Source organism: Tympanuchus pallidicinctus, unplaced genomic scaffold, assembly GCF_026119805.1.
Source record: "Tympanuchus pallidicinctus isolate F22 unplaced genomic scaffold, pur_lepc_1.0 scaffold2, whole genome shotgun sequence".
In the NCBI taxonomy this organism is placed as follows: domain Eukaryota; kingdom Metazoa; phylum Chordata; class Aves; order Galliformes; family Phasianidae; genus Tympanuchus; species Tympanuchus pallidicinctus.
This window is the reverse complement of record NW_026294721.1, coordinates 51,995,726-52,010,408: the sequence shown is the minus strand read 5'-3', so window position 1 is coordinate 52,010,408 and position 14,683 is coordinate 51,995,726. Positions and strand designations below refer to the sequence as shown.

The 14,683-nt window shown below is 39.3% G+C and overlaps 1 protein-coding gene and 1 long non-coding RNA gene across 3 annotated transcripts in view; one reads left to right on the top strand and one right to left on the bottom strand.

The window, feature by feature from the left end:
- The window catches only part of ETNPPL (ethanolamine-phosphate phospho-lyase), a 339,765-nt gene that overhangs the window by 175,855 nt on the left and 149,227 nt on the right, over positions 1–14,683 (top strand). The window lies entirely within an intron of this gene.
- The window catches only part of LOC128080012 (uncharacterized), a 35,825-nt gene that overhangs the window by 20,708 nt on the left and 434 nt on the right, over positions 1–14,683 (bottom strand). Inside the window, exon 1 of one of the 2 annotated variants that reach the window (XR_008206433.1) lies at positions 3,105–3,198. The exons of the other annotated variant lie outside the window; for it this stretch is intronic. This is a non-coding gene — a long non-coding RNA (uncharacterized LOC128080012). Of the gene's footprint in view, positions 1–3,104; positions 3,199–14,683 lie in introns of those variants that run through there. 2 annotated transcript variants of the gene reach the window in all.

The following is a 14,683-nucleotide window of genomic DNA, read 5'->3' as shown; positions in this document are numbered from 1 at the left end:
TGAAGTAACAGCAGCCCATCATCTGTGTATAATACCTTTGTTAGACCTAATCTGTCAGATTTCCCTCCAAAACATCTGGGACATTGATATTCAATTAGGAGGGGAAAAAAAAAAAAAAAAAAAAAGAAAAACCTGACTCATAATCTGTACATCACTGATAACCAATCAGTATAGGGATAGAAATACAGAAAAAGAGAAGAATAAAAGAATAAAAACAGAAAGAAAAAAAAATGGATGACATAGAAAAGTTTCTGAAGTGAAAATGAATGCATCAGGATCTAGGGCGGATTTTCAAACACAATGAGCACTGGTTTAATTTGTCTCCTTTGAGGTGGCTCCTACATTATGAGTCTTATAAGGGCAGACATAGATTAGTGCAAGGATAGTCAAGCTTTGCCTTCTGAGATACGTGTAGACTGCAAGCTCAAGTGCACTCTCAGGCTGACGATGAGTCATATGGCCAGGAACAAAGCTAAGCAATCGTGTAACTACAGTGCCAATCCAAACCTGCGGCTGTAGAAGGAAGTGAATGAGCAGGGAGGGCAGAGGCCACTATTGCTAACTTTCTCTGGTGTGTGGTTTTACAATCTTCATCCCTGCTTTTGTGGTGAGAGGCCACAGTCATTCCCTGGTTGAACTGCACCCTCTGCTTCTCCCTTCCTGTCTCTCCAAGATATGATTCTGATGGCTTTCAGCCACTTAAGATATTTGGCAACGAGCTCATTAGAGAGGAAGTTGCTTACCCTTGTCCAATGTGCTCACCTGGTGTGTATCTCAGTTGAGCCCGACTTTTTGCAAGTGCCAGGAAGAACCTCATATTACATAAATTATCTGATTTTGAGGCCAACAGCAAGAATATAAGAGTTTTACATGCAAGCTTATCAAGTGCAAACCAAAAGACTCTTTTTCTGTAAAGCAAAACTGTCAACTAGCAATTTACCACCAGCACTGTACTTTTCTATTAAGCAAGTTTTATCTTATCTCTGTTCAACCCATTTAAGTTAACACTCCAGCAATAGCTCATGCTCTCCTTGAGTGTCCTTCAGAGACAGCAGTGGAGAGTTACTGTTGTTTTTCTTTCATTGCAACATTTCTACAGCAGCTGAGAATCTATTGCTCATGCTACAGCAAAGCTTTCTGCTATGATTCCCATTCACAATTGGATTACAGAACAGCTTTTAAATACCTATTCTGAGAACCAAACTGAAAACACTGGCACTATGAGAAGGCAGAGGACTCCATGAAACTGAATCTTCTTGGAGTTTGGACCCTTACGTCTTCAGGGGTTAAACAGACACTTTTTCAGTGCCTGCTGTGTCAGTGTCAAAAAGTTAATGAATAGAAAAGAGCTTAGCTACAACTAGTAGAAACAAATCTCAACCAAATTCACCTTGTGACTTAAAAAGAACGGGCCAGTTACACTGGAAGGATGCTTAGCATTGAAAAGGGCTGGCCAAAATCTATCACACATTCAATTATAGTCATATTCAGAGTGCCTTGATTTTAACAGTCCTGTTGCTGTAATGAAGTGTCATTATCATTTTGAGGAATGCACACTGTGGTCATGTATTTAAAGACCAAGCTCTCACAACTCATTGTCACGAACACATAGCATCAACAATAGACATTAAGTCTGTAAAAAGCACAACAAAGAAGAAACTAACAGTGTATTTAAAAAAACAAAAACAAAATCTGAAATGTTTGGTTGCAAGGAAGTTGAGCCATTTTCTTCTATGCTGGCAATAACCAGGCCTATTACTTTACACAGTAGATCTGTTGTCAATGAAGGTCATGGTGTAAGTGCCTACAGTCTATATTTCACTGAGTCTGTAAGATTATCTCTGGAAAAAGTTAAGATGTCTTAGTTCATATAAGAATATTAGCTCAAATATTTATGTAAACTATGCTTTTAAAATCATCTCAGCTAAAATTCAAGCTAACATACTTCTGTTATCTATGTTTATCTAGTCACAGTGGAAGTGTCTGACCTTTACATTTTTTTATGTGGGCAAAACAAACTGCAGTTAATGATATTTTTTAAGTTAAGTGTTTCTTATTTTGGAAGGGAGTGAGTCATACTGTGGAAGTTGCGGAAGTTAGTTATAATATTTCTCGTATCAGAGATATACGTCATATCTCAGAATGGTCAAGCCCAAAATACTGCTTTTCACTGGGAAAAAAAAAAATATATATATATATATATATATATAAAGTTTATGTGTATGTGCAAGTATAAGTCCATATTATTTTATCATTTATATGTATAAAATTATATAATTATAAAGAATACAGGTGTCTTTAGCCTTGGCTACTTCAAAGTTATGTAAGTTTGGATGATGCTTCACAGACTGCAGAGCTCATAGATTTTACTTTTTTTTTTTTCTTTTACTTCTTTTTCTTCATTTTTATTTTTTTAATTTAAGCAAACTGAAAGACTTCTCGTGCAGAGAAAACGTAATACTCTCAAACATCTAAAACCAGCATCAAAATCTCCCTAAAGCACTTCCACTTGCATTTTTATTCATGTGCTCTTCCTGGTTACTGACTTCCAGAAAGAGGAGTCTCACCACAAGCAAAATAGCTGCAGTGAGCAAAGCAAAACTTGATTTCAGGGCAGGAGGGCTCCCCACTCCAAATATCACGGAGATCCTGGCATAGCTGAAAGTCTGAGGTGGTCATCAGAGTCTGTTCCTTGGAGAGAAAAGTTGAACCACTGAGAGCATAACCCAGCCACATAGCAACACCAAGGGACACAGCCACAAGAAGAGTTTTCAACTTGTGCAATCCATTTAATTTGGTCACATTCTAACACCAGAAGCCATAGCTAAATACATTGATAATCTAAATCCTATCTCCGTGAGGCAAGACAGATTCTGTCATTTTATTGAAGTTTAGACTTGTGTGATGCAAAACACAACCACATCCTTAAAGTCTCAGTAAAGAACAGTTACTAAACACCAGTCCTAAGCACTCAGGAACACAACAGAGTCCGTACTGTTTTGTCGAGGAAGAAAAATCATGCAAAGTTTCTAATGTAGCTGTAGTTAAATCATTTGGATCTGAAACCTATGACTGCTCTTTTTGACTACATTTCTGGTCCTTACCTTGCCCTCATCCCGCTGTGAAATGTGTAATGATTGCACAGCAGATGACTTTTTCTTTCTTTCTTTTTAAGAATGTGACATGGTCATTATTTATGTGGCCTGGTATTAGTCTGTTTTTCTTTTCATCTTTATCAGACATCTATCTCTCTCTCAGAGGTCTTGTTTACATAAAACAGTGCACTTGGATGCATGGTGCTTAATGAGTTTCTGTATAACCAGAACAGAGTGAGCAAAGTACACTACTCTTTCTAATTATGAATCATTTGACTGCATTAAGAGAAAGAAAAGTTCAGCAAATTGTGCCAGAAAGCTTCTATTTATTTTTGTTTTTAATTTATTGCTATAAAGAACAACCATAAATCACGAGTTAGGACAGTGTTGCTTTGGCTCCAAGCAGAAGCAGTAGGAAGAGAAAAAAAAATACCAGCTGTGCTCATATTTCATGCTCCAGGATCAGTGAGTGGTTCCTTCCTACAACTAAACGTTCAGCCAAGAATGGTGTAATTAAGTCAGTTAAGTTCTAGCTTGGTTGGGTCAGTCTGAACTGGAGCTCCTAAGAGCTCCGTTTTCCCTCAGATGCCAACAAGCTTTCAGTGCATGCAGTCCTTCTATATATCAGCAGCAGCACTCAGAGAATCCCTTACATTTCAATGGCTGTGGGCATATTATTGGAAACTCTAAAACCTGATGGTTTGGTATAGTTGAAACAAGTTCACTTCACTGCACCAGTGTCAGGAAATGTAGCATCATAAGTTGGTCGTCCTTAGCACAACATTCTCAAAAGCCCGTGTTGGAAAACATGACTTAGCTCCTTTCTCTAAATTTTACCAATTTATTTGTTTATAGCTGAGTTCTGCCCATAAGCAAGGCAAACAAGTTGTTGCTACCTGTTCCTGAGGTAAATGCTGATTCCAACCACAAGCTGCCTTGTGCAGACTCCTACTTAGACCCAGTACAGAAGCACACCCAAGGCCCAAAGGGCAGAACCAAGACCCCACAGCAAACAGCTCAGGCCTACTCAGGGCTACCTCACCAGCAAACAAAGCATAACCTTTCAAGTGAGAGTCATAGGGGAAAGAAAAAATTGGCACCTCCTGTCAGGAAGTCCTAGAGCAAGTGAGATTTAACAGCAAATAAGAATAGAAATACCATTCAGAAAAAAAAAAAAAAAAAACCAACCATCAACAAAAAAAACTTGCCTGAACCAGAAAATGAGAAAATTATTATCAGAGAATTATGCTGATACTTAAAAATGACTTCTAGGTAACATATTCCTCCAGTGAAATTCTCTGTTAAAACTGCAACCTGTAATCAATCTCACAGCTAGATAAACTACGCTGGCTTCCCATTTCAGTTGTGGAACATTAAATATTCATCCTGAAGTCAGATTGTTGGTAATACAACAAACCACACCAGGTGTAATCACCCTGGAGTAAAAGACATCAGAAAAAAAATATGGGATATACTAGAGAAAGAGTTAATCCAGTCATTTGTCAGAAAAAGAAAATGCTGAGTATTTTAGGAGATCTCTTTGGCCCTATTTATAGGTATAGTTCGGCCAGGACACTTGTGATCCCAGGATGGGGAGATATCTTTTAGTGTAATTACTTTGGGTTTTGTTTACATGCATCATCTTCTTTTGGATTAAGAAAGGTCACTTTTTTATTTAACTACATCCAACTTTTTTCTCTGGATAAAGAGTGATACTGTGCAAGCATGCAGGATTAAAAGACATAATACACACTCGATAAAACAGAAACAGAGAGATAAAAAAAATTCCAGATAGTCATAAAACAACATTAAAACAACATTAAAACAGAACTCTATGTGTGCTTATAAGACTGATCTTGCCTCGTAACTAACAGTGTCAGCACAGTGTAGATAATTCTTGGCATTCTTACTGAGTAAAGAACATAATACCAGCAATTTCCACAAGAAATGCCACTTAGAGGGCTTGGAGTTCTTAAGTACATTAGTTCAAAAGTGTGGGAAAACAAAAGCCTGTAACTGCTACAGAAAATCTGAGTTGCTGTTAGGAATAAGGTAAAGAGAAGCAAAAGTCTCAGGAAAAGAAAATTAAGTCTTTCAAAAGTCAAAGATTTTCAGGAACCTGGAGCTGAAAAGGAAACATAAATAATAGAAAACCATCAAAAGAATCACTTCTAACCTACAAAATGACTTGTTAATATGTTTTTGGATATTGGAGAAAGTCTTTACAGAGAGCGTGGGGAGGTGCCGGAACAGGCTGCCCAGAGAGGTTGTAGGTGCCCCATCCCTGGACCAGGTTGGATGGGGCCCTGGGCAACCTGATCTAGTACCGGATCTAGATGCTGGTAGCCCTGCCTGTGGCAGGGTGGTCGGAACTTGATGATCCTTGGGGTGCCTTCCAACCCAAGTCATTCTATGATTCTACGATTAATGGAGCAAGCTGATACAGGTTTCTTTTCTTACTTAGATTATGATTTAATTAAAAAATGTGTTGGGTGTTTCATTTGTGCGTCTTGGATATAGATTCTCCTGAACAGTATACTGTTCTACTTCAGTGAAGCTGCGTAATAGTACTTCCCAAACAGCCCATAAATCTGTCTAGTGGATTCCTCCTCCATTTCCTTCCTTGCTGTTATCTTTCTCAGCATCTTGTCTTGTAGAGCTCAATTTAGATTGCAATGTCTTTGGGCTGCAGGCCATGTAAATCACCTATGGCTCCACACAAATATTAAGTAACAGCAGAGCCTCACTTTGGAGCCATAAAATGCTTTCCAGACTCCTAGAAGTCCTAGAAGTCATCTCAGATTTTCAGGCATTCTTAGGTGGATGACTGAAGTAGAGCACTCTGCAGTCAACTAAATAAAGGAGAAGCAAAGATGAGGGAAAAGGGAAATCGTTCCAGAGTCCTCGTGTGTATTTTTGCTCCATTGCACAAGTCTTCAAGCTACAAATTTAGATATTCACATGATCAGGAAGCTATCAGTAACTCAGTTCACAACTTCTTTAAATGAAAACTTTAAATCCTGACTCTATTGAAGTCAAAGATAATTTTGAATTATTAGATAGATTTTGTGTCTCAGTGATGTGGTATTCTCACAAATGTTTACAATCAAGGTCTCCTCTACCATCAAAACTACTAATGCTTATGCATTGAACTTGGCATCCTTTTCACAGTTGCCTTCCTTTACATCATTAGGATCCATAGAAAGTTCACATTTATCTGATGAAATTATATGTCACGTTGCAAGAAGTAGAAGAAATGTTACTGGTTTCTTCAAAAGACTGTGGCAGAGAAAAGCAGCCCAAAGCATGGAATGTGTAATTCAAGTAATGATAAAAGTATTGAGATCTTAAGGAGGAAGGAAATTACTTAAGCCTCCACATACCATGTGATATTTCAGTGCCCAATCACATGAAATAAGGTACAGGTAGAAAAAAAGATTATTCCATCTTAAGCAAAACATGTCTGGGAAAAAAAAAATGCTCTTGGTCAACCAGCCACTTCTTTTAACCAAAAGTCAAGAACAACTTGCTGAAGAAACTCCAGAGGGCATAAGAGCCATAAAAGAAATTACAGAAATTAGTTTTCAGGCAGAGTTGTGCTGCAGTGTGTGGTATAATATTTCCCTTTGATCAGCTTTATCCAAAAAAATTGTCCTGGCATGAAACAAATAAGGCATTTAGGAATGTGTCTCACTGTATACAGTTGTCATTGTATACAGTTGTGCCTGCAGTTGTGGCATGAACCAAAAAAATCAGAATCACGAAGTCGGAAAGGACCTACAAGATCATCTAGTCCAACCATTCTCCCATTACCATTGCTACCGTAACAAGCTACCAAACCATATCTCATAGTTCCTCATCCGGACACCTCTTGACACTGCCAGGGACAGCAACTCCACCACCTCCCCAGGCAGGCGAATCCAGCACCTGACCACCCTCTGACAGAAAAAAATTTTCTTTATGTCTAATCTAAATCTCCAGCACAACTTGTGGCCATTTCCTCGGGTCCTGTTTGTTGCCTGAGAGAAGAGGCCAAACCCCTCCTCACCACAACCTCCCTACATTGTACTCTACTACTACAGGTAGTTGTAGAGTACAATGAAGTCTCCCCTGAGCCTCCTCTTCTCCAGGCTAAATAACCTCAGCTCCCTCAGCCGCTCCTCATAAGACTTGTGCTACAAAGCCTACTGATCCTGCAAAGCTCAACAAAGCTGACCCAGCATCAGGATTTTGGTATCTATGAATTAAATTTAAGAACGAGGTTACGAGTCTTGCACCTAGTTTTCCTTTTCTTTTTCCTTCAGTCATAGTAAGGGAGTCAAAGGCACACACCCATAGCATGAGTCAGAGCAGATGTACTAGCAGCTAACAACCATTGTTTGAAACTGTCCTAGGGATGTGAATTGCAAAGCCCAGATTTGGCTCTGGATATTTCTTTTTGCCAAAATCAGAGCTGTTCAGATGTGGAGTTCAGTTAGGTCTGAAGCCTGCTAAGAGGTCAGTCCTGGTACACCACAAAGGCCTTGTGTTTTCCCAGGAGGGAATCCCACCCTTTAAATTGTAATCTACAGGAAACAAGGAGAAGAAAGGAGACATGCAAGGCCAAATCCCCTTCATTTTGCCTTGGGTGGTTGCACATGTGTAAACCTTTTCATCTTCACTGCATACTGTACCACTTCAGCACAGAATCCCATTTTCCTATGACTTCTTAGTGGCAAGCAGAACACAAGCACCAAAAGCTGATGAACAAAACAAAACTATACATCAGGCAATTTATGTCCTTCTACTAGGAAGCAAGTGACTAATAAAGTGTCTTCAGTCTCAGCTTTTTGCCTTCAGTTTTGTTTCACAGAGTTTGATCCCACACAAAACACATTTCATTAAAACACAGTTAGGTTTATCAGCACATGCTGCATAGATACAAATCAAATCATTGGTCTTTGTGTAAATAGGATGCCTGTGCCTATGCATTATAATGAAAAACAAGTCTCAAGTACCAGAACACATACAAAAAAAGGCTACTTGAGCTTCACCGCTCCTGCAAGTAACTGCAATTTTGGTCTAGTCTGAAGAGCAGATATGGTTCCTGGATGTCTCTTTGTTGTAGGAATCTGGGAATTTCCTGCAAATCATGTAATATGCTTGAGGCATCGAGTATTTAATATTTATTTGCAAAAGAAAAAAAAGGTGCATTATTTGGCATTTTTCCATGTGACTTAATTCAAGGGCTATGAACAAAATGGAAATGGAAAACACCTTTCAGTTACAAAATGCCACTTATATGCACGCTGAATCTTGATCGCTTAAGACACAATAAGCATCAAAATAAAATTCTAGAGAAATTCATACCAGTTAACTGTAAGCATTATTAAGCTGAGCAAAGCAGAGCCCTTCAGTTCAGTGGGTGATGCACTGTAGTCAGCATGAGGAATACTGGGTTTCATCCCTGCACTGCAATCCTGGAACGAATAACATCATCTCATCTCCGCTTCGCCCATAACGAGGAGATGAAACTTAACCTGTCCTGTGGTCAGAGATGGGGCAGGATTTAATACATAATACTGCAGAGCATTAATACATAATACTGCAGAGTCAAGTCTTGTGTTTAAAGTTTCTTATTGCCTTTTCTGGAGTTACAGGAGTCTGTAAAGTCCCTTGCTTAAAAGAGGTTTCAGCCTTTCTTCCTTATAAAGCGTGAGGCCTTGGGTTTTCAGGAAGGCGACAGAGAGGTGGCCACATTGTCAATAACCTGATCTGATTTAAGAGCCTGGCTTGCTTTGAACATGGATTGCAATACCACACACAGGAAAAGCAGTTTTGAGATCCTTAATGAAACACTGCAGAACCAGAACTTTCACTTATTTTTCTTTTGTCTGTTCGTATTTTCTTTGTGTTGAACTCTTGATATCCCAAAGTACTAGAGGAGCAGCAGCTGAGGCTTTTTTTTCCTTCTTTTCTTATCTTTCATCATAGTCTTTTAAACAGACTCCAAAGAAATGGCAGCATTATCATCACTAGTGATTTCAAGAAATGTCTCTTGACAACCTTTTTAACAAACCCAAACATTGCTACTTCAAATCTTATGCTACAGGATATCCTCAAGAGTGTCTCCAGTTTGGTACAGAGCCACTTGTCCAAGTCAGGCCAAACACACAAGACCACATCCTTGAAATCTTTCATTCCAAGACCCATTTAAATTACCTTTCAATTTTATAAGAAGGGGAAATCTCTTCCTCTCTTTTAGAAGGGCTATCTTTCCTATCCAATCAGGAAAAATTACCTTGGTATTTGGTAGCAATTTTGATGCTAAAATTGGGACATTTCATGGAAGGATCTATGAATGCCAACAAGATTAATCTGATTTGTTGATGTTCACCTGCAGTGAAGGCACAACATAGCTACTGGTGAAACCTGAGCAACCTAATCAAGCTGTAGGTACCTCTGCTCATTTTTAGGGGAGTAGATGACCTTTAAAGGTCCCTTCCAACTCAAATTATTCTAGGATTTCATTAAATATAAACCAAAGGGCAGGGAAATACTACACATTATGCATCTTCATGGCCCTGGGACCTGCCTGCCTGTAATGTCTTGCTGGTCGCTTCATGGCCCAGATTACTTACCTGATATACACAGAGTAACATTAATTTCACCAGCCATTTCTATACAGAGTAAGTTTGAATTGCCGTCTTGTTGGGGAATCAGTCTTTCCTTATGAAGACCCAAAACTCTCTTTCCTATTTCTGTCTTATTTCTCAATTTGAGATTCCCTGCAAGGGAATGTGAAACTTGCTGGCTGCTCAAATCAGCTTGGTCTGGTGAAATTTTTGCAGAGCAGTTTTCAGGTCTGATTCAAGCCATGGTCAACAGCTATAGGTGCAAGGTTAGTGGGGCACTCAGGAGCAGACAGTAGGAAACTTCTCCAAGAGCCAAGATTTAACATGTGGTTATCTCCAGTATTCATTTAAGACTGATCTTTTAATGTAAATGTTGTCTGCAGATTTCCTTGAGATAGTATATTTGTAGGATTACAAGTTTACACGTAGAGATAGCTAGATTGACTTTTAGATAGCAGACGAGGGATGTCTTCAGATTTCCCACAAAGGACTGCTCTTCTCAGCTACCATTTACATCTAGTTCCATGTCTTCATATAAGACAAGCTATAGTGTTCCACCATACGAGCATTTCGAAGCCTAAATCACTACACAGTTTTGTAGCAAAATGCTACAGTTTTTAAAATAAACTCTTAAATTGCTGTTGTCACTGTCTTGACTTTCATTGTGCTGAAATTCATACAGCCAGCTGATGTTCAAATGTCTTTTGTGATTTCAATCTTCTCCCTTAGGCTTACCCACAAAACTCTACCACATACTTATTCAGCAAATTAACTAAATTATTTCCTTCCCGAAGAAAAGCTTAGATCTTCATGGGGAAGGCTGATGGGTTTTGGCAGAAAAGACTGGAATTATGGAGTTACTGACTAACTGCAAATCAGCTACAACCACGGATCAAGGAAGTATGGATTCAAAGAAGGCCACAGTGAGACAAACCCTGACTTTGTTCGTCATCACCTGAACTACTCCAAGTTTGTGCCAGCAAAACTTAGTTCCAAATCCTTCACATTCTCATGCCCCCAGTACACTGTTGTACATATCCTGCACAAAAAGTTCAATTTTGCCAGTCAATCCACTAGGTTAGCTTCTTCCCTTTTATAGTCTGGACATACAATGTTCATAAGAAATACGTATACTTTTAAAAGATTTGTAACTTATAGTTTATCTTTTAAAAGTGTCATAAAGTTCCTTGCATACAACAACCAGAGCAAGGCAAATACTCACTTTGCACATCCATTTTGAGGAGCCAAACTTAAGCAATAAGGAATCCCTGACTACAACCACAATGGACAGCACGACTGAGAAAACCTTGGAAGTGACACGCACTGACAGCAAAACATAAACAAGTCAGTCATTCAGGACAGGAAAGCTTTGTGTCCTTTATTTCATAGGCATGATGCCACTATCAATCCCATTTACACAACTTCACAAGGATAACTCAGCCTTTTAAGAATAACATTGACCTACACTGTCTTCAAATCAAAGTTTTAGAGTCTCTCCAGGTAGGAAGCCCTTTCCCCTGTAACCCACCCATCTTTTTCCCCAGGCTGCCAACAGCCTGTGCTGTTGAGTGCCCTACAGGTTGTCCCGTGGACCAAGAGCACTACTCTTCTTTTATCTGAAGCAGGAAAGCTGTCTCAAAGCCATCCATCCACAGTACATAGGAAGAGAGATGGTGGTGCTGGGCATCACAAAGCCCATGCAACCCCATGCAGAACACATCTCAGTGCTTCATTTTGGGTCTTTTGGCTGCAGGCTTGTGCTAGAATCATAATTTTCAGTGCCTACCCTACTCTAAACCTGCACAGCTCCTGGGTGGTCCTTTTTGGCAGACACCGGAGGCTGTCTGCACCACATATCCCAATGGAGAGATCTTCTCACAGGGCAGGCTGTCTGCACCACAGCCTGGGCTGATGATGAAGGATCTTGGTTTCCTTTATTTGTAATGGAGGGATTTGAGAGGGAGCTGAATCCTGTCAAGCTTTTCCTGTCCTGCACATACCCTTGTCAAAGAGCTCTTTAGAGAATACAGAAAGAAGATTAATGCCAGTAGGTATCTGCCTGTCATTTGAAAATCTCAAGCAGTACTTGCTGGATTTTCTTCATGAATCTCTAATGCCCAGTGTTGAGAGGACACCTTAACATTTGCCGGAAGTACACACAGCTCATAACAAATAATCTTGTAGAACATGAGTGCAGATCATAGCCTAAACTCCAGGCTGCAGTGAAGTTTTTGGAGTAGGAAAAAGACACCCAGTTGAAAACGCTTCAATCAGTGTCATCCAATTCATTCCTTTCAATCACATTCTACAATCAACTCTGCAATGCATTTTAGAAACAATCACCCTAGAAAACAGAAATAGTTTCCCCCATTAATATCGTTGGTAACAGCACTATCCAGGCAGTCCTCCTTATGCAGCACCAGCACTTAGACTTGCATATGCATAATAGACATTAAATGTCTTGGACCAGGTTAATAGCTTCATTGGTCAAGTCCTTATGAAGGGCCCAATCTTAATCCCAAAAGAAACTTCAACAGGAGTAACTTCTGATCTGCAGGAGATCTGTTTATTACTTAAAAGAAATTAGCAGAGCAATAGCACAGCTCAGCTCTCAAAGAATGGCACTGCCTGCCAAAATCCCTTGGTTCATTGATGTCATTTGAGGGAAGAATACCCATTTGCCATACCTTGAGTTTATTTTCTTTACTTTGGAAAGAGTAGGACTATTGGGACATGAATGCTGACCTCTGAAGAATGCCCATACAACTCAGAAAGACAAGATCCTTCGGCTCCAAAGACAACTTGTCTAATGGCACTCAATCTCTCATCAACCACCTTCTTCCTTTCTCTTTGTTCCTATGTCACCCTCTACACCTTTGCTAGCTATCCTAAAGCAGCAGCCTCGCAAAGTCTGTTTGAGGGGTGAAATTTGACAGTCTTATCTCATGTGCCCTCTTCTGTCAAATTTCACGCTACTGAGAAGGCCAGCTCAAATATCCAACTTCCCTTGACAAACTTTTATCCCTTACACAATAAACCTAATGCTAGGATTTGAATTTGCTTCTTTACTTTCCCCCAAACTGAGAAAAGCAAAAATATGGCTTTTTTTTTTTTTGCAAGATACTAACTAAAGAGCATAAAACAAAATGTTTTAAAATGGAGAAATCACCAGACACTAAGGTTTGATGATGTTCCTATGCAATTAACAGCGTCTATGTCTTTTGCAGGTTGTGCCTTATTTACTTGCATGTGTTTGACCACAGAAAAGCAGGATTTTTTATTATTATTATTTTTAAAGAAAATGAGCATTTCTGTAAAATCTAGCACAAACCAGACTAGGCATCAGAAAGAAATACATTGACATATTTCTGAGATACTGTTTAAAGTAGACATTGTATGAAATAATCCAGTTGAATACGGGGAAAGAAAGAGTGTAAAAATAATGGGCTATTCCAACTGTTTCTGTAAAAACAAATAAAACTGCAGAGAAGACAGAAGCTGGCTGGGCTTGTAGCTATGAAGGCCAGCATTCCTCATCAGCCCCAGGCCGACAGGCTTTTACTCTTTAATGGCTTTGTGCCCTCTAATTAAGGTTTCCAAGTACAATCCGTTTGAACAAATGCTTACATTTATCTTGTTAATTCTCTTTACTTAATCATCAGAGGCCTCTGCAGTTACCTCAACACAGGGAAGATGAACCAAACTCATGAACATACCAGGGGTTTTGACATTTAAATACCCAATTCACACACACAAGACAAAAGTGAATACCTGCAGATATTAAAAAAAAAAAGGATGAGCAAACCCAACTGCACATTTAAACTCCAAATAGAACTCTGAAAGTACAGCTTGTGGAATTATAATGAAGGCATGATATGGTCTCACTAAACATCTTAAAGTTTTTTAAAAAAACATCTTGCTCCTCCTCTCCCATTTCAACTCCCTCCCCCCTTCTTTGTTTTTTCCTTTAAAAACAAAGAGTTAACTGGAAAAGAACTGATGCCTTTAACTTATGGCAGATCAGACTCGGTCATTTGCTGTCCATGCTGTTGTTCTTTGGAAAAGTCATTACATCTCATTTGGGCTATATTTTCTCAACTAAATGGGGGTAATAGCACTTCCCTATGTCATCAGAGAGCTGTAAAGCATGAGGCTCTTTAATAGTTGTGAACCAGGCAGAGCTGTGATGATTTAACTACCGAAGTGCATGGACAGCTGGAGGCAAGAACCAAGCAGATTCAGAAAGCCAACCAGGAGAAGATCTTGTTCATCATAACTTGTCTATCTTGAAGTCAAGTATGGGGTAACCAGTAACACTGATTTGCTAATTTTTTTTTTTTTTTTTGTGGGTTCCTGAGGTGCTTGGAGACATCATAAAAAGTCATTTCTGTTCCTACTTTGGAAAGAAAAACTTCAACAATAAAAGCAGAGCAGAAAGACAAAATGAGCTAATGAGGACAGAACATGCGTCACGTTATTTCATGCAAGAGTTGAGATATAGAAGCTCAGCAAAAGATAACTTGGTCAGAGGGTTGTACCACAGCAGATGTGGTAACCAGCAGTTCAAGCAAGGGCTGTCAGATGAAGCATGGAGCACAACGGACAACTGCTGTTCTGCCCAAGCTAACAAGCTTTGCTAACAAGCTAACAAGCATTGCACAGTTCCACTAGGCAATGATGGCAAGGTGTGAGACTGCCAGCTTTCCACTGAGTCAGGAGAATGAAGGTCCCAGTTCTCCCCCAAGAGCAGGCATACCATTAGCACAGGCCTACTATAATGGGTCATACTACAGTATTTTCTTCTAAATCATGGTGTCCTCTTACAATTTAACTTATAATGGATTTGTTCATTTTCCTCCCTTCTACCTAATATACCACATACCTGCCTAGAGCAACATTTTATGAACAGACATAAAACTTAGATAATGAAGGTACATTGTAAAAATACTGGCACAACTATTATGAACATGGGAC